Raw genomic sequence first — 21,495 nt, 5'->3', positions numbered from 1 at the left:
TATATCATTTACATAATGGAAAATATTAGGTTTATTACAGAATAGAAAATATTAAGAAGTTTGCAAGACAATACATGTTTTATATGTAATTCATGGGGGCAAAATAAATTGTTTTTGGGCACCCACAAGTTATGGGTGCCCAATGGCCAATATTCAACTGTTTTGCTGATGGACGCGAGTACTGCGGGCACCCATTACGACACATTGCACCCAGATTAGCCGAGTAAAGCAGCTAAACCCCTGCAAATTACTAGTCACCCAAAACCCAAACTTTGGGTGGATTTCTGCTCGCCCCCTAAGGAGGGTGCGAGCAGGTATAATGGGCGCTCGCAGCACTCACACCCATCAGCAAAATCAGTTTAATTGCTCTTGGTCACTTTAGACGGGAGCTGCGGCAGGGCTAAAAAAAAAAAAAAAAAAAAAAAAAAACTGAATTCCCCCCATGAAGTAGCTACAACCATGCTGGAGCTTACACACGTAGCTCAGTGTTTTCCTCAGGGCCTTTTTGATGGGTGCTCGACCATTTTTTTTCCACCACCCTGGGCCGGCTGCAAGAGTCAGCCAGCAGGGACATGCCTCCATCATAGATTTGATACATATACTGTAACTGGAGAACGATGCAGGTTGCATAGAAGTGCAGATCTGTGTAATATAATAACTATAGGTGCGTACACACTACACGATATGCTCCCTGAGCGATATCGTGTAGTGTGTCCCCGGCAGGCTGTGCTCAATGTCGTTAATGATATAGTTCAGCGGCTGTGCTCAATGTCATGAACGATATCGTTCAGCGCCGGGCTCTCTCCCCCATTCCCCAACATGCAGCAACTTGACGAGGTCGTCAATTTGTGCTGCATGTTCAGGCGATGGACAATGTCGGAAATGACCAGCGGGAGTGCGCATCGCTGGTCGTTTCCGACATAAAAGTGCACGATTTGTGCACGATTACTGAGCGATTGCATGATTACCATGTCGTAATCGTGCAGTCGCTCAGTAATATCACCCAGTGTGTACCCACCCTATCAGTGCAGTAATTATTTTATCCATTCAACATAAATTAAAAAGTTTACCTTGCTAAGAAAACTGATAAATCATTACTGCAGCTTAATAAAACCGTCTAGATTATACAACAAACTGAGCAATTAAAGGTCAAATTCTCCTATAAAAGTAGTTAAACAACAATTAGATGATTGTAACCTACTTAATAGTCCATTACATTTTCTTGGGGATTAACTCAGTTCCAGTTATACAACATAGTTGGTGGACTACTTCTAGTAGCACAAGTCTGTGCAATAGAACAGCGTGCCTGATAAATCACAAACAAGACTAGTGATTGGCCTGGAACAATAAGAAAGCATTTTATAATCCAGCTCTTGCTTCCTTTCCTATACTGAGCTTTGGCACCCAAGCGGTGCTCCTTCTTACAGCAAGTGTCAGAGTATGTCATAAGCTGGGTACACACTGGAGCGATGTCAGGACGATATTCCATTTCATAACAACATATCGCTTACATCGCTCAGTGTGTATGCATGTTTGCGCAATCCCGTGGTCGTTAGCGACGGTGGCCAGGTTTGATGTGCTGCACATCAAACCTGGCGATATTGCTAGCGGCCAGTGCATTGACGTAACGGCGATGGTTAAGTCGTTCATTAAAGTCGTCCAGTGTGGACGCACAATCACTGTTGACGGGCATTCATTCCAATGTCGGAACGAATGCCCATCATTCCAGTGTGTACCTAGCTTTACAGCAACTACCAGACTGGACTCAACATTGCCTTCTTCCCACCATCAAGCTCTAAAAAATTAGCAATTTAGCCATGCTCCTGAAGGTAAATGGGACAGAGCGGCTTTTGGTTATGCTGCCAACTTTTATTTTTACTTCATTTCAAACAAGGGTATAGAAGGGTATAGGAACAGCATATAAGAAAGGGAGAGGGAGGAGCAAAACTATTGGTAAAGTACAGCAGACATTTGAGGAACTGAACAAAAAGAAAAAAATTATGTAAAGACCGTATACACTCAAGTGCCTAAAGTCATGGGATAGACACAGAGTATCGTGTAGGACCCCCCTCTTGCCCAGCGAAGTGCAGCAACTTGACATGGCACAGATTTCACAAGCAGACGGAAGACTTCTGGAGAGATGTAGGCCCATGCCATCTGGACAGCTTCCCACAACTCCCTGTGCAGGTGCAGGATCTTCGGTGCAGATGGACCTCTCCACCAAGTCCCATAAATGCTGGATTGGGTTCACGTTGGGTGAACGTGGTGGCCATACCATTAGTTGGAACTCTCCTCGAACTAATTCTGGCCTACTTGGAAACAATAACAGTGCATTATCCTGCTGGAATATTCCATCGTTGTGCATGTACATAAAGGGCTGCAAATGGTCATCAAGCAATGCAACGTAGCGGTTACTGGTCAATGACGTGTTCAGATGGACCAGCTGACCAACCTGTGCCACGTGAACACACCAGCGCCAAAAAACGTGAAGCAGCAGCTCTCAAAAGCTTTCACTTAAACCGCTTTCTACACATACAGCAAAAATCCGGATTCTTTGCCGTGAACGCGCATCGACACAGGGTTTTGCTATATTTGAATAGAAATGACCCGGTCGGACTAAGGCCCTGCTTCAGAGCCGGACGCTCTGACAGAGAGCTCGCTCTGAATCAGGGCCGGGTTTTCTTTTTTTTTTTTAGAACGGCCTCCTGGCCGCTCACATAGCTGTGGGTAACCACCCACAGCTACAGCGAGCGGCCATGATGATGGTCAAGACCATCACGACCATCGGGCTTGCGACGAGACCCTTGTGGTAGGGTCTCATGGCCGCTAGCCCCAGAGAGCTTTCGGCTCAAACAGAGCCGAAAGCTCTCCCACTGACAGTCGCTGTCCGGGTCTCGCGCATGTGCACGACGGAGCCGGCTCCGTCGTGCGCATGCCCTCTGGGCCACCATCGACCCGATTGCGAGCGCTCAGCGATTGCGACCGGGTCTGAGTCAGGCCCTAAGACCCGGGAAATTGGGTTGATAGACCAGTGTATTTCCCAAGACTTATTTCAGAAATGGGTAGAACAACTTCTACTTGTGTGGATCAAAATAGTTCAGAAATAAGCACCCTCTACAGATCAGCCTCACAAAATGACACTTACTAGGAAATCCAAATTTGAATACGTTGATGATAGATATGGACATTTCCACATTTACTACCAGACTGAAATGTGGTTGGGGCCTTACATGTACTTGAAAATCAGTTAAAGATTTATTTACAAAAATAAGTAAGTAAAAAAGCAGGATAAAGATAACAGCGTCAGTGTACAGCTTAATGACATGTATGAGGACATTTTCAGGATATTTCACATTAGCAGGATACATTTTTTACATGTTCAATTACAGCCAATGACAGCTTTGCATGATAGCATATACACAGGTGACCAGCTGTACAGTGGATAACACCAGTCAAAATATCCTCATCGCACACTCAAAAAATATACTGGTAGGATAATTGGCTCCCAACAAAATTAACCCTACTGTGTACCTATGTGTGCTTGATATAGGGAATATTGATTGTAAGCGCCACTGGGGCAGGGACTGATGTAAATGGCCAAATATTCTATGCAAAGTGCTGGCGAATGTGTGTGCGCTATATAAATCACTGAAGATAATAATAATAAAGTTTTATGATGTAAAACAGCGGTGGGGAACCTTTTTTGGGCCGAGGGCCATTTTGATATATATAACATTATTCGCGGGCCCGGTGCAGGCCATGCCCCCTCCATTTGATGTCACATGGGGATGGAGCCACAATCACCAGTGAATACAGCAATGCCTGGAGCATCGTGAGGATGCTCCTAGGAGCCGTAAGGGCAGCAGTGTGACAATCTGAAGCGTCCTAAGGATGCTCCAGATGGCACTGCTGCATAGACTCTGGTTGCAGGGTGTCATTATAGACAGCATGCTATCCAGATGAGGCTAGCATAAAAAAGCTCCGAGGGCCAGACCAAATGATTCCGGGGGCCTTATACGGCCCCTGGGCCTGAGGTTCCCCATTCCTGATGTAGAAACATGCAAACATTATCATGTCAGATCATTTTCTACAGTTAATGTGCAATTCAGTAAACCGTGGTAAGCGGAATTTACCGCCGTTTTAGATTAAACCATTAGGCCATCTTAGGTGATAGGGGAGACTTCAGCCGAAGCCTGCAGTGTCAGACCAAAAAAGTCGATAGGAGAAATTGATGTCATGCTGTTGGGCGCTTGGACTGTCAGCATGGGAAAGGACTGCCAGCAGAGTCTCTGCTATCTCTAATTCACCCGTCTCTCACACAACTCAAAAGTCCGGACCCTGCTACCGGAGAAGAGACTTTCTCCCTGTATACTGTCTATTGGAGAATTTGGAGAGGACCAACACCAGACCTGTGAGGTAACTGACTCGGAGAAGCCGCACATCTGTGAAAATAAAACATCTGCAGGGGTGTCCCCCGATCGTGTAAACACATATTTACTATTATTCCCAAGATGGGTTAACACTTTCAGATATTTACAACACCACTGGGCAAAACGGATCCCGCACAGTGCATTTATCAGCGGCCACTTCCCACCAGGACTGTTATAGCAAGAAGAAAGGCAAAAATACTGCCATTTATAGATTTTCATTTATATTAAATGTTGTATGCTCTTCGATGTTGTATTAACCACATTAGTAGAGGTTTTTAAACTGTAACTGTACTATTATTTTACAAATAAATACAATTTATTTAGCAAAACTGCATGCTTTGGTTTTGTTTACATTTATTAGATAACACCAGTAGGGTATGCACTGAGAGTTCTTCATTCCAATCCATATACCCAGAGCGGGAGCAGAGCATCTCTTAACCGTTCACCTGCAACCTGCTTTAATAAATGTACTTATCTACTTAATAACACAGCCTTTATCCAATATAAACTACCAAGAGGTCTATGGCAACATTAAACTAGCAGGATTCATTTCATGCGACAAGAATGTCACAGATTTTGCACCTCTGGGCTGTGGGGTAGGATGACACAACAGAAGCCATCTCGCAAAGAAGAACATCCCAATCTGAAACTTCAATAACTCAGAATAAAATAAGAAAAGGTATTTAGGTTTAAGAAGACAAAATGTTGATATGTTTTGCATCATTCCAAAAAGATATATGAAGCGCAAGATAATATATAATCACCCAAAGAACACCTTACCCCTATACATACGTCCCATATGTCCATATTGTTAGGCATATAAAACCGGTTAGGAAGAGTGTTCAGGTTTGGACTGTTACGGCTGTTGAACGTCAGCTAGATAGTTTGGAATTTACTAACTTGGATCTTTTTTTTTTTTTTTTTTTTTAGAGGAATCTGTGGTAAATGGTGAGGTTGATCTGGATCCGTTTACCTGTATGGTTATAGGCTACATAAATTGCTGTGTGGAGAGTGTAACGATAAGAAACTTTATGACGTTCTCAAATGAGAAACCCTGGCTGAATGGGGAAGCCCGTTCCCTACTTAGGGCAGGAGATAGGACCTTAAGGTCTGGAGATAAGGATGGATATCATGTTGCTAGGGTAGATCTTCGTATGGGTATTAAGCGGACTAAAGAAGACTATGCGGCAAAAATGGAAGAGAATGTTATTTTGAATAGTGACCCTAGGAGCATGTGGCAATGCTTACAGAAGCTCATGGATTATAAAGCTAAATCAACTGATGCTGGGAGTGTACATAGTTCTCTTGCAGAAGACTTACATGGGTTCTACGCTAAGTTTAATTGTACAAATAAGCCAGATGTTCCCTTATTGGATCAAAGAGTAGGGGAGTTACCCTTGGTGCTGCACGAATCAGCTGTCCATCAGTGTCTGCGTTCTGTGGACCCTAGGAAAGCGGCGGATCCGGATGGCATCATGGGTAAATTCTTGAGGGAATGTAGTGACCAGCTAGCTGGGATTTTTAAGTTTATTTTTTTTACTTTTCCCTGGCTGCTTGCTTTGTCCCGAAGTGTTTTAAATTGACTACTATTGTTCCTATCCCCAAAAATGGACCCCCTGTGTGTCAAAATGATTACCGCCCTATAGCTCTGACATCAATTGTGATTAAATGGTTTGAAAGGCTAATATTGAGTTATGTAAAGTCTCACTTCGTAGCAGGATTTGACCAGTGGCAGTTTGCCTTTAGGGCTAACCATTCGACTGAGGGTGCCATCCTAACTGTTTTGCACCAGGTTCAAAGGTTTTAGTTCAGCATTTAACACTATTGTTCCTTGTGTCCTGGTTGTTTGAGTTGGGTTTAAATGGTTTTACTTGATGGCTGCTACATTTTTTATCTGATAGACCTCAGGAGTTGGTGCTGAATGTTGGAGTCCCGCAGGGGTGTGTCTTGAGCCCAGCTCTGTATTCATTGTTCACCCATGATTGTGCTTTTCAGTCTAGGTCTGTTAAGGTCGCTAAATTCGCAGATGACATCACTATCGTTGGTATAACAACTAACGGGGATGAACCTGCCTATTGAGCTGAGGTGGCTAAAATGTTTGAGATGAGCAGTGGAAACTGCCTACTCCTTAACACAATAAAGACAAAGGAAATGATTGTTGAGGTGACGGAGTTCTCCTACAAAAGGCCCCTGTTTGTTTAGGTGGTTTGACCATCGAGGAAGTGTCTTCTTTTAAACTGCTGGGGTTTTTTATTTCGGATACCTTGACATGGTCCCTGAACTCAGTATTCTTGGCTAAGAAGGCACATCAAGGCTTGTTTTTCTGTGTCGTTTAAGATTAGCGTGTGTTTTATCGTAGCGTTGTGGAAAGTATCTTGAATTATGGGATTGTGGCCTGGTACGGGAATTGTACCGTGGATTAGCATAGGGCGTTGGATTGGGTTGTTGGGACGGCTAGCAGAATCATTGGCGTTGTGCTACCACGATATATGAAAAAAGTCTCCTGAAGAAATCTAGATCTATTCTAGCAGATCCCAGCCATCCTAACCATCTTTTTGAGAAATTGCCATCTAACAGGCATTTGCATAATAGTTTCTTTCCAACTGCAGTGCGTATGCTAAATGTGCGATTTAAATTTCTGATTGATCAATGCTGTTTAACTAGTAATATAATTGCTGTCTGTTTTATTATGTGGTATAATGCCGTTTGGTTTTTCGTTGACATCATTCGTGCTGTCAATGACGAAGTATTATTACTCACTGTGAAGTGTCGAGGTGACCGTATTATGCTTCTCTCCAGTGGCAACAGTGCCTGTAGCCAGGACAGAGGACTTAATGAATTGCTCTAAAGCAGTGGTTCCCAAACTCGGTTCTCAGGACCCCAAAAAGGTCACGTTTTCCAGGTCACCCAGCAGGTGCACAGGTGTATTCATTACCCACTGACATTTTAATAGATCCAAAGGTGGAGCTAATTTTTTCACTTGTGATTCTGTGAGGAGACCTGGAAAACATGCACTGGTTTCCAGTCGCACGGGTTTGAGAACCTGTGCTCTATAGATATTTTGGAATAAAACCTGCAAATCTCTGTCAGAAAGATGAAGCTGACCTCCCGTACACACACAGCACGATGTGCAGATATAGAGTATCTGCAGATATATCTGCCATCGGCTGTGCCGTCGCAATATGTCTGTAAACGACGTCATTCACAGACATATCACTGGTACACTGGCCGACGCACACACGATATATATTGGCCGATCAACAGTGTGTACCCAGCATAAAAGCAGGATGTCCACTTTCAGAGTATGCAGCAATTTTCTTTATTAAAGGGCAGAGAGTTCCAACAGCCATTGACTCACATTCTGTAAGTCGCTGAGTAGCAGAGATAGCACTGTGTGAGGCCACTGATATGAAGACAACTCGACAAATTCCTGGCATTTCCATCACTGTTTTATTTGGAAGGGACACTCCCTGCAGCAAATTAAATGAGTAAACTCAGCTACTCACCACGTTCAAGATATAGTCACATGCTTCTAATATGTTCTTTACTCATCTAGTTACTTTATCCACAAACCAAAACTATACAGATTTACATTTGCCATATGAATATTAGCAGGAAACAAAAAAAAAAAGTCAAGACACTTCATACAACGCCAAAGTTACAAGACGCAACTATCTTGCTATCTCCAGAAAAAAAATAGCTGCAGATCTGAACCTTTTTTTTTTTTTTTAATTATGCAGTCTCATTTAAAAGGACTCTATAGGTTAAATATAAAAGATAGCAAACCAGAATCAGTATGATTTACCTCCAGCAGCATGGCCGGCGGTTCAAATCACGGCAGTGAAGATCGCGACAGGTGAGTATTTTATCTATTTACTAACCTAACCTGCCCCCCTAAACCTAACCCTTCCTTAAGGGTGCTTAACCACCCCCCGAAGTGCCTAAACCTAGCCCCCCCCTTACCCGCAGCCTAACCCCAGGTCTCCCGGGGGGGGGAGGGGTGCCTAACCCTAACCTCCTCTTGCCCTAGCCTAACCCTAACCTCCCAGGGGGGGTGCCCTAAGTCCCCCCCGGGAGTCCCTAACCTAAATTTCCAACCAAACCCCCCCACCCCCCCCGGCTGTCCGCACCCAGCTTACATTCGATCGCTTAGACGGGTGTCGGGCTCCCGGCGTAGGTCTAATGACAGGCGTCGGGATTTCGAAGCCGGTCATTAGACACTTGCCGGGATTAGACATTCGGGATGCCGGCGGCCAGCATTTAGACGGTCAGCATCCAGTTTTTAAAAGTGCAGAAATTTCAGTGAGTTAGTAGTCAGATTTAAAAAGGCAATTTTTACTAAAGCAAAACTAACCTGCTTTTTCCTTAACATTGCGACTTTAAAATTAGACTACTAACTCGCTGAACTCTCTATCTCAAAAACCCACTACATTTGACCCCTTTGTGAGGCACAACTGGATGATACCACACCTAACGGTAAGACCCTACCACTGTGCACAAAAGTGAACTCACTTGACCATGGTATAATGCAGTCTCATAGGACTATATTCTCATAGTGAGGTCTGTTTTACTTAGCATTAGGAAATAAACGTTGGGTTTTGTAAAATATGTTTTAAGACCCTTATCTGTTAGAATAAGTGCTTGTAACAACAGAACAAAACTCTTACCATAACAAAAATAGAAGAAAAAAAAGATTACATTCACACTTAAGTGAGGCAGCTGTCTCTGATTAAAAATCATATATTGTAACCCTGTAGTCCACCACTGAAAAGATTTGGAATCCAGAGAATGCTATTCTTCAGTCTGCTGACTTGTGACTGGTATTACATCTCCTTATCTGGTACAAGAATCCAGGACATACTTACCTACTTTAACTGCGGAAGGCTACCCAAAAAATTGGAGCCTTCAGCAACATTCGGGACAGTAGGCAAATCTCGGTAGGGTAGGCAAATATGATCCAGGAAAAATTGGAAAAGGGTAGAAATGTTTGACAGATGATCGGAAATGCATACACACTATAAAATGTGCATGGTATATGTGGATAATGGCACTTGATGGGCTTTCTGCAGGTGCTCAGGTTTTCTCTCCCGGGAACCCTAAATCTACGCCCCCCCCCCGGCAGCTGTCCGCGCCCATCGCACCTTCGATTGGCAAGCCGGGTGTCGGTCTCCCGGCATAGGGAAAATGACAGGCGTCGGGATATCGACGCTTGTCATTTAACCCTTGCCGGGATTATACAGTCGGGAAGCCGGCGGTCGGAATTCCGTCTATTCGGCTTCCCGACTGTTTCCCCTATTTTTACCTTACTAAATGCCAATCCTAACTGACACTGGAAATTGCACAGCAACTAGCGTCCAGTGTAATAGCACATATCACGGTTCCAGAAGCTCAATCACGCTAATCCACACGTCAGGTTTGCGTTCCACGCACCCGAAAGTCACGCAGCCTGCGTTCCAACCAGCTGTGTGATACTTCCGGTACGCAGAGTACCGTCCCTGAACACAGAGGAGCAACAAAGTTCCTACCATTGTCAACAAAGCCTAGCAACAATGAAAAATCATATTACTACATACAGGGTATATCAGCCAGCTCTGGGGGTTAGAGCTGTATTAGAATCATATGAACACACAAATAGTGACACCATCTCCAGAAAAAAACAAAAAAAAACAAACACATTTAAACCTGATGAGCTTCCATGAAAAATATTAACACACTAAAAAATAAAAATGTACAAAAATTAAGAAAAATATATTTATAATCCAGGACTGCCACTAATGAATTTCAATGCATGAAGAATCTCAAGATATACCTGGTTTTCAATGAAAAAATTATGCAAATAATTGTATTCGTTTAGCCCACGTGGAGCCACTGTATCCAGAAGATGTATCCATTTGGACTCTTTAACAGCATGAGGTCCCTAACACCTCCCCCCCCTCCCCTCCTGAGGGGAGGGACCCAATCGATCATCATATATTTTAATGTCGAAATCTGGTGTCCCTTTTGCAAAAAGTGGACCGCTACCGGTTTGTCCGTGATGCCTTTCTCATAGGCAAGCCGAATGTCAGACCTGTGCTGGGCCATGTGAGCTAATGTAAGTTGGCAAGACGGTCAGGACCTTCCATGAGCGCAGGGAAGGTTTGGGCAGAAATCAGTCTAAAGTGCCGGCTGTATGCTGTTTTTCAGCATAGCGCAACGCTAACAGCCTCACAACCGGACCCTTCCCGGGGCTATTCAGCATCATGCTGAATTGAATCGCTCCCTAAAGTTGGTGTAATTAAAGTGACACAAATAATGTAAAATGGAGACTGCAAACATTGAATGTACCTATTAATTCTGGTGAACACTTTTTCACACTGATGAGGGAACAAGAAAAGAGTCAAAACCACAGATTTTTCCTGCAAGGAGGCAACAATGAAAGATGGTCACACTTAGCTGCCATGACGGAAAATAGCTACTAGGTAACAGTGTACCAATCTGGCAATGGGCTTTTACAGCAAGATAATGACATAAGTATCTGAAAGCCATGGGAACTTTATGGGAACCTGAGCAAATTCAGATTAATGCAGCACCAGATTTCATGCTGTCCTGCATCAGTGGGATAAAATGGAATGCGCTATTTAGATCTAATTGGTAACACCAATCACCCCCCAAGAGCACTGTTTCCAATTTACCACACCTTACCAAAGGGGGTATTTATCAAAACTGGGAGAGATAAAAAATTGTAAAATCTAAAATTACCAATCAGCTCCTATCATTTTATATACACAGCCTGCAAAAATGTAAATTGGAAGCCAATTGGTTAGTACTTCATCTCTCACAATTTTCTCTCTCTTCCAGCTTTGATAAATATCCTTCCCTCCCCCAAATCCATAACTTGACAGATTCATGCAGTCCCAAATTGGGCTGAGAAGCAAGTCCATAATAAGCAGTCATATTTACTAAGGTAGCGGCTGTGTTTTTAAGGAGGAGTCAATGTCAAAGTTAGACCAGATTTACATGCAACATTTGTTAAAAGTTGTACAGATAGATTTTATACAAAAATTTTGATTGCGCTAGTATAATTTCAGAAAACAAGGGACATTACATATCCCTATGAAAAGTACAACGCAAGTGCGTATCAAAGACTTACAAGAGACCAATTAGATATAAAATATTATTTAAATATCTTTTTTGAAACATCACATCACATGTATCCAACATATAATCGAAGATTTGAACAATAAAAATAGAAAAACAGGTCAATGTCTACAATTGCTTGCAGTAGCATAAGTAATCATTGACAACATGAATACACCTTGTTTACATGTCGAAACCACACAATAGGTAGTCATTCAATATTAATACACATTTATAAACAGAAATCAGCAGCTCCCCTCTACCAAAGATAGAAAGAGCCCAGAACCCAGAGGAGCAGCAGGATTCTAAAGAGCGTAGTCATCAAGTACTATAGGAGGCTCACCGAGCCTCAAACGCTTCCGTATTTTTGAGAAAATTCCCTAATCCATATCTGAAAGCCCACTAGAAGAGTGCTCACATAGCTCTGCCAATAAAAACAAAATTTGAGCTAGTTGCACTTTATCTAGTTGTTTCCAACCAATCCATCTGGAATACATAAAACAGTTTCCCATTAAAAAGAGTTAAGCGGAGTACACACTGACAGATATATCTGTCCAATCTGTCTGGTGGGAAGGAAAATCTGGTTATGTATGGGAGCAAATACCAATAGAAATTTGCTCCAAAACCCTGGAAGACAGATCAGATTTTCCTTTCCACCAGACAGATTGGACAGATATATCTGTCAGTGTGTACCCAGCTTTAGAGAAGGTGGATGGGGAAGGATCCCTGTTTGTAAAATAATTTTACGGGCTGCTGCCCTAATTGCCAAAAGCAGTTTCCTGCAGCCTTTGGTGACCTACTGGTTGCTGGGAATAAATTCCAAAAATTGCCCATTCCGCAATAAAAGGCAGGCAGTTTATTAAGTGTTCTATAGAAAAAAAATTTATTTGCAACCAAAAACGACATGTCAATGGGCATGTCCAAACACTGTTAAGCAGGTCTGCATCAGGTGTATGGCAAAGGCGATACTCACTAGAGGTAGCGGTCAAATATTGTCTATGGGCTCCATAGTTGGCTCTATGGAAGATGTTTAAGCACATTTCTTGATATTGTGCTGAAGGTAGCAATTGACAAGAACTAATTTTTTAAAAGATCATAAGTAAGCGTTGAAAAAAAAAAACAGGCATCCATTGCCTCATTCCTGATTGAGTGATCCATGGGTTCCCCAACATTGTAGAATGTGAAGAAATGGCTGTTTTGGTAGCCGAAGGAGACCTCGACAATCGATCCAGATCACTGGACCCATCTTTTTCCGGAAACAGTGAAAGCACAGAACAGTGTTGCATTTGAAAATATGCTAATGGTTATAGCTGAATTATTGGGAATTTCTAATTTGCTTGTGCAAAGACATAAAATATAAAACATTTTTACAAAATATCAAGCAAGCATCCCTAAATCCAATGCAATAAAAACACTGACCAATTTACATAACGGAGCAGGTCAATCGCTGAAGTAATGATTATAATCATGAGCTCAAATCTTTATAGTAAGCTGAGCTGCTTCAAACTAATAAGTGGGAAAAGCAGTATTATCTGGTAAGTAGTGTATAATGGAGATCTTGACTTTGCATTAAAAAAAAATTCTCATAATGCTGGAGGACTCTTGTGAGACACTTTTAAGGGGCATTACTTCATAGTAATGCCCCTTGCTTTTTAAAATTATAACATTACCAGCACCACCCAAACAACTTAGGAATAATACAAATTGTGAAAGGTTGGCAAATCCTCTTTTTTTATGGAATCGGTTGCTGCTTTTTTATACCTTTAGAGTTAGTTAAAGGCACAAATTGGTACTTATTTAACTGTTCTAATTATCCAAACGCTTGGCTTCAGCTTTGCACATCGATTTTATTGTTATATATGTAACATGTAGTTCCACCACATACTCAAATAAGACTCTCACTGAGGACTCAAATAGGAACATGCTCTAAATCTAAAGTTAGGGGTCAATCCAATTAGGTGCGAATTGCGAGTTTCTTGAAACTCGCAGACTTCACATCGAAGCGCGCTCCCGAGAATTCTCCAATCCCATTAAAAATGCCTATTCGCACGACTCGCAGCAGATTGGTGCGAATTGACTGCCAAATGAGATTTGAGAGAAATGCATGAAAATGTGTGGAGACCATCCTGGACCCCCCAAAATGGATAATTTTGTTAGCAGGACCGTATAAAAGGCTGTTTGTGGGTATTAGGAAGGTACTCTAGGTTTTTAAATGGTGTCAAATGGCCAATGTGTTGTTTTTTTAAATGCAAGAAAATTATTAAAAAAAATATATAATTTTTTTTCATTTAATCTCAAACAAATTAAAACAAAATATGGAAAAAAAAAAAAAAAAAAAAAGTAGGAAAGTGATTTTGGGGTACTTTGAGGGTACCTTGAAAAATTTAAATCAAAGGATAAAAACAATTATTTTTCAACTAAAAAATTATTGTAATTAAATTTGGGGTGCCTAAACTAACGAAAAAGTTGATTGGGGGGTAATTTGAGGACAATTTTTTTAACCCCAAAAATATGTAATTATTGGACTAATTAAGCGAATTGGAAACTTACAATTACCTAATTAGTCATTAGGGGGTGTGTCTAATGGGCTCAGCACCGTGTCCCGACATTTTAACCTTAAAATAAAGATTTGCCGTTCCATCTCTCACCCTCATGGAGGTGCGAATTGAAAGATTCAAATTGAAAGATGCAAATTCCATCTGACTGATTCAGTGCGAGTTGCTAATTGGATTGCAAAAGAAATTCGCTATGTGAATTTGAAGAGAAAATAGCAACTCGCAATTCGCACCTAATTGGACTGACCCCTTAGAGTGCTGGAAATATTGTCATAATAAGCTGTGTAGTCATTTCTGTAATGTTTACAGTGGTGGATTATAATGTTTATCAAAATGCAAGGATAACATCTAGAACTACTGCTCCAACATAAGTCCCTGACGTCTGCTAGTATAAAGCTGTCGAAGCTGAGTAATTGGCAAGTTCAGTTTAAAATTGAATCGCGGCGACGCCATCTTGCGACTGGCCGCAAGACGCCATCTTGGAAATTAGATCGCAAGACGCCATTTTGCGAATGACTGCCCAAGCGCCATTTTAGATAAACTCACAATTAAGTACATATGGCGAGATTACTATTAGCACCATGCGATTGCATCTTTCATCAGTTCTCATATACACAGTAATACGCACAATTGCGCTGTTAACTAGTCGCATATTAGCAAATGCATAAGAAGAACACTGTTAAATAGCTAAATGCGCACGCATCTGTCCACAGTTAACTAGCGTCTTCACATCAAACCCCGTACACTGACACATTACATATTCACTTACAAGGTTCCATTAGCTTTAAGTTTGTTCAGTTAGTATAAATGCTGTGAAATAAGGATATTTGATAACTAAGGTTTTATATATGCTAAGAAAGCCGTGTTTGGTTTTGTACTGATGCGTACTCTTTCCACAGTATTCCGGTGATATCGGTGGGGAGATCGCGTCATGCATTCTCGAGTTATGGACCGCAGAGACTTCAAGCAACAAAATGTATTAACTGTTAGGATGTTGCAGGGGGCGGGAGGGCAGAGACCCCCAGTTGTTAGAGGCTGGGAGAGTCTATTTGAATCAGCCTGTTAAATGCTCCGTAACAGATGGATCCCCTTTGGGAGCCAATAGCATCAGCAACAAACTTCTCTATTGTTTTGTCTATCCCTGGGGGGTATAAATATGTGTGCTCCAACACTGGGTTTTTAGTCTTCGTGCTGAATGCTGATAGACGAGGGGTTTCTTGCTGATGCCTAACACCTGGTACAGGAAGCGCTGCGTATGTATACTGTACTTGGGTCTGTATAATTCCTTTGCGCCTAAATTGTGTCTGGATCAATTGCGTGTAACTTACTGTACTTTTACTTGAATAATAGTGCTTTGGAACCACAGATTCCAGGTCTTAAGTCTTTATTTACTGTATGGCTGCGTACGCAAATTAGCGTCATCCTTAGAAGGTATAGGCAGGATATTAGAAGGTATAGAAAGGTGTGTATAGAGGTTCTGATCCAGTATCGTTAAAGCATCAGTGGACTACAGGTATTAGAAGTACTTTACCCAAAGGCAGCTGTGAACATGTTCCATCTAATTCACTGTACTTATTTTAAATATTACAATAGCATTTGCTGAACTAAATGGATTTACCTGCAGTATATATTAATTCATTAACAGCAAAATCCTTAATGAGGAAGTTACCAAATTGAAAAGGGAGAGAGGGAATAGTAGATAGTAAATCATTAAGGACCCCAATTGTATAATTTACTGGTTCTAAATACTAATATAATTTCTTGGAAAATATATGTTTCATAGTTAAAAGGGAACTTAAAAAAACTTTGTTAATGGTTAAGATGCAAAAACAACCGAAACTTCTTTTGTAAAACTAACCATAATTCCGTAGCTAAATTGTCTTTTAGGAATGTAGTTAGAATCCCGACGCACTGGAAACCGTCTGACGGAATCCCGGCATCCAAATCCTGACTTAGTACTAAATACCGACGCCTATCTTTAGCACGATGACGGAATCCTGGCAGACGGCTTCCCGTACTAAGGTAAGCGGCAACAGGGTTAACGTTAACCGCGAAGTGGGAGGGTTAGGTTTAGGCACCCCCCCGGGGAGGGATAGGGTTAGACTAGGGGAAGGGGGGGGGTTATGCGCCACCCCGAAGTTTAGGGTTAGGCACCCCATGGGAGGGCTAGGTTTAGTGTTATACATGGCCAACCAAACGTGGCGAGTTTGTAGGAAAGAAAAGTGCTAATGCATTGGTTCTCAAACTCAGTCCTCAGGACCCCACGCAGTTCACATTTTCCAGTTCATCTGGCAGCAGTAAAGATGTATTCATTACTCACTGACATTATAAAAGATCCAAAGATGGAGCTAATTATTTCACTTGTGATTCTTCTGCAAGGAGACCTGGAAAACATGCACCGTTTGGTTCATGAGGACAGAGTTTGATAACCTATATCAGTGGTTTTCAACCCTTTTCAACTCACGGCACACCGAACAAGATTTCAAAATCTTGGCATGACCTATGGCATAACGCCACCACGTCTCCATTTGTGCGGCTCGGACAGCAGCCTAGCACTGCCCAAGCTCAAAGTTAGAAGTTCAACTGCGGGGAGCATCTCCGGGTGGCACACTTTGGAATCGGTTGAAAAATCGCTGACCTATGTGCTAGAGAGAGTACCATAGTAGAAAAACAACCAGGATGGATGTTATACTTGCAAAATATATAGAAAGACTTCTCCAATAAATATATCTTCCATTTTTGCTTGATCGGAAAATCCACCCAACAAGATTTTGAATAATATCTGGCACAACACTCTCAATGCCCATTTCAGTTAGTCAACATTATGTATTTCAGATGCACTTGTTTATCGTGAGTCCACACACGCAGCAATATGCGTGACTCCCAACATCTCATTGGGACCAATGAAAACCCTCTCAAGGTAGAAGGGATATCCAGTGTGTTAATGACTGCACTATGACAGTGTGATACCACAAGCAGAAAACCGTATAGTCACGGGCCACACCACCAATTAGATCTAAAGCCAATTCCACCACACACTGCCAGTGTATGCGCAGATTCACTCACCACATGAGCAATAAACAGATGTAACTCGTCTAAGGGTGAGAAGCGTATGGTTGTATTTTTCCATTACACTTGGGGTGCTATTTACTAAGCCTTGGAGGGAGATAAAGTCAAGGGAGATAGAGACCCAACCAATAAGCTTCTGTCATTTTTTTTAAACAGTCTGTGACAGTTAGGAGCTGATTGGTTGGGACTTTATCTCCATCCAAGACTTTGTAAATAGACCTCATAGTTACTGCTGAACAACAAGCCTTATTTATGCAAGAACATTAGAGAAGAATAAACAATACATGTAGCCCCATGAGGATAACACACTCCATGCACGTACCATTACTACAACACATGGAGCAAATACACCAAAAACAGTTAACCGCATCCATTGGCCAATAGAACTACTAATGAAGCTTGCTCTGATGCCAGAATGATTATACTGCAGCTGCCTCATATAGAAATATAAAGTTATATAATCTAATTGTTTTATTGTACATTTTATAAACAGTTGTTGCAAGAGTTATCATAAAGCTGTAGTTGTGCAATGCAACTGGCACTTTCCATGGCCAGCCAATCAGATACGAGGAAACAACTTGCCACTTGCTGTCACATTAACCCTCCATGGCTGACAAAGCAATGTCCAACTGAAGGCGTTTTGGCAGGGTAGTAAAGGATTTCATGTGTACAGTAGGGAGAAGATTAAGGATTGCAAACTGATAAGACACATACGGTAATATGATCTGGTTATACAAGCAGATAACCATGGGCTTCTAGTAATGACTACAGTATGGCCTCTCCAATCTTGACATTCCTAAAGATGCCATTAGTAATATGTCTGTGCGCCACCCGTAACAGAAAATATAATTTGGGTCCATAACAACCCCAATCGCCGCTCATTTCCATGCAGGACCTGAGGCTGCCTTGAACACCATGCTCGCTGAAAGGGCTCAGCTTCCACAAACAAAGAGCACAATTGCAGTGTCCCCCTCTCCAGCAGGAACATTGTTCACTTAATGAGAAAGCCAAATAGAAGCCATGCTTCCAGCCCTTGTTAGTGAGACCCTGAGCAGCAGGAGGAATGGGAGGCATCAGGGTTAGGACCTGCTTGCCTTGTTTGCAGTTTGATGACTTGAGAAAAGAAGACAGGTTTTGTTGGCAGTGAGACCATAACTCTGGGAGGAGGCAAAAGCCATTAAAGGTGATATAGGTTGAAAGAGAAAGTTTAACCTTTTGTTAATGGGAAAAAATAGGTAGATCAGAGGGAACTTCAGAGGCACTTGCTGGCACTGAACAGCTCTCTCAGTGCAAAAGTAAATTATAATAATAATAATAATAATAATAATAATAATAATAATACTCAAAGAAGGGAGACAAGGTGAAGCCTTCCACTCCCAAGTAATTGAGAAAGGCAAGACAGGCATCTTCTGCTGAGGGCTATGTAGCGGCCACAAATGTCAAAGCACTGCAGTAAAAGAACTCCACCATGCCACCCCCATACTATCCAGCAAACAATACCTTAGCTAAACCGCCCAGCTCACAACGGGTCAGTGAATGAGGAAGGATTAAGATGTACTTAACATATAAAACAAATCCAGTAACAGGAGGGTTAACATAAGCTATTATCTCAGAGCAGGCAGGTTATTCAGAGTGAGTATGTAGGTGATACCAACCCCCCCAGCTCCACAGTTTAACAAGACATGCTTAATACCAGATCAGGAATATCAGATCCCATTTTAATCAGCAGAACTAGTAGAGCCTTGAAAATATGACAAGTCAGATCACTGCCAGTATTAACCACTGCACAAGTCTCCATAGCATTCCAGCAATAGGATAACGAGGACGTACAATATTTACTCCAGGGGAATATACATTAAAACCAGGATGGTCACATGAAACAGGCAACAGAATAAGCAGAGAAGAAATATAATTAGTTAAATAATGAAGTAGTCAGGACATTCAATCCAGTAACGAAAGGAGTTAAAAGGTAATTTGTAAATAGATCAAGTCATGTACTTAGCTATGGGCTGCATGAATAATGAAAAGGGAAGCAATGTCATCCAGGAAAGAGGAAAATAATATTGTACATCTGTATGACAAATGGAAAAAATGCTGCACAGTGTAGCTCGGGGGCTGCAATAAGGATACAGAGTGTCAATCAGATTGTGACAAGTTTTATGTAGCAAGTCAACTTTCTAAATGTACAAATATAATGAGCAAAATAATCTAGTAACAGGGTCTGCAATCAGGCAGTTCCCCAGTCATATGCAGACAGTGATCAGGGGCGGAGGGAGCTACAACTTGCTCAAGTGCAAAGCAGGTTTCTACAGCTCAGGGTGACAGCTTTCCCCAAAATCCCTAAAGTTTGCAGCTAGCCAGTGTACATCCCTATGAGGGCTAAGAACAGGGGTGGCACATAGTAGTTCAAAGCATGCTAAGAAGATAAAAGCCCATGGGAGGGTAAAGAGATGTACTCACGCAGCTGCCTCTCTCCTTTTTTTTTTTTTTTGCTCCTTTATTCCCCTACCGAACACTCCGCCATTTTCCTCGCTGTTTATTTAAATGGCAAACACTCCCCGGGCAGGGAGAGTTCCGTCCTCCCGCAGCGGCTCTTGGGAGTTGTAGTTCTCGGAGCCGCAGCGTCAGCCCGAGCCGCCAGGGGTGAGGCCGTTAAGACTACATCACCCGACAAGCAGTGCGGCGCCGCCTGCAACAACAGGGGACAATGAGGCTTAGTGCTTTGCACTGGGGGGTTTATTTTTAGTAGGTCGCTAGATATAGAAGGAGGGGGTGTTGTGGAGGGCAGGAGAGGATTCTGCTACCCTCAGGTGAACTCCTGTGTTTATAGCACAGTGAGGGAGCTGGCCATGGAAGTCTGCTGCTGGCTGCATGATTTGCAAAAGCAGCCAGAGCTGGTAATGAGGAGGAGGTGGAGAATTAGTGTGGGGGGATGGGAGGAGGGTTATTACCATTCCCATACCAGCTGACTTCAGGTCACAAGGGACACCACCAGGGCTGCTCCTCTATGTCCAATTCCTAATTCTGCAGCTATCATAAACCCAGTCATGCTTGCAGTGTTTGTAAATGTAACACCTTTATAATCTGAGGGCTCAGTCACTGCAATCAGTGCTGATTTAGAACTGTTATTTCCAAAGAGGTTCTGAAGCAGCTACAGTATGTGTAGACCTCTATATGACATCTCATTCCGTGTACACTGGCTTGATAAATCTTTATGGTGATGTGACTTTATGAACCAGGCTAATAGGGGTTGAGGTTGCTTGTCTGTGAGCACCCCCTGGATGTGATAATTCAATACAGGCTGATTTTCTCTCCATAGACAAAACACTATACATGCCTAGACAAATGTCTAGCATAACCCATGCTGCTCCTAGTAAAGTTTATATTATATTATGTGTAGGTTGATATCCTTAAAATTAAATGAGTCCAAACCACTTGAATTTTTGCATTTCAAGTGACAAAAACAAATTTTGCCTGTTACATAGTGTTATATAGAAAGGATAACTTTGAGGGTTATTTATGACTGGACTGTATTTTTTAACTCTTTCTGCTTATGCGCCTCCTTTGTCACACCTGAGCTGACAACATAGTTACATGTCTTCTCTGATGGCTTGATATAGCAATTTGTGGGTTGTATCTGAGGTTTTAAAGGTGACAGAGTCCCTTCATCTATACTGGGATCTCAACCCTCATTAAATTAAACATTTGTGCAAAATTATTAACATTTATATATCATCAGCATACTTGACAATACTTCATAATTCACAGAGTATAAAGCTGGGTACACACTAGACAACTTGGAAACAATGTGATGGTTGTCTAGATTTTCGTTGAACTCAAAGACAAACGATCTAGGGCATACACACTGTGCATACAATATTGTGCGTCGTTCGGTCATTTCATCGTTAACTATATAATTGTCACGACTCTAGGAAATTGACCTCCTGTGATGGAACAGGCTCTGCTGTCTGGAATACTGGCAGCAGGAACTGAGGAGGTCTAAAGGAGGGAATCCACTTAGCAATTTAACCAAGCGATTGCACGATAACGACGTTATCGTGCAATCGCTTGCAAATCGCGCATGCATTGGGCATGTTTTGGTGAGAAGCGACCAACGATGCGCGTGCCCGCTGGTCGCTTCAGACATCCAACATCGCCCATACATGCTGGTCAACCTGACGATCTCATCAGGTTTAGCATGTGCGGGGATGAGAAATGTGCCTGGACTGAACGAGTGAACGTTCAGTCTAGACACATCACTAGATATACAAACGAGAGCACGACAGCAATGTCGTAATCTTGCTCTCGTTTGTATATCTATAAGT

At 42.1% G+C, this 21,495-nt stretch overlaps 1 protein-coding gene across 2 annotated transcripts in view; it reads right to left on the bottom strand.

Moving 5' to 3' along the window:
- The window catches only part of NCOA3 (nuclear receptor coactivator 3), a 119,996-nt gene extending 99,948 nt beyond the window's left edge, over positions 1-20,048 (bottom strand). For both annotated transcript variants that reach the window (XM_088472159.1, XM_088472161.1), the window contains exon 1: positions 19,631-20,048. The gene's annotated coding sequence lies outside the window, so the exon portion shown is untranslated. The remainder of the gene's footprint in view (positions 1-19,630) is intronic.
- Between the last annotated feature and the right edge of the window lie 1,447 nt (positions 20,049-21,495).

This window comes from Taudactylus pleione, unplaced genomic scaffold, assembly GCF_031769625.1.
Source record: "Taudactylus pleione unplaced genomic scaffold, aTauple2 ptg000121l, whole genome shotgun sequence".
NCBI classification, from domain to species: Eukaryota; Metazoa; Chordata; class Amphibia; order Anura; family Myobatrachidae; genus Taudactylus; species Taudactylus pleione.
This window is presented reverse-complemented; position numbering and strand designations above follow the sequence as displayed.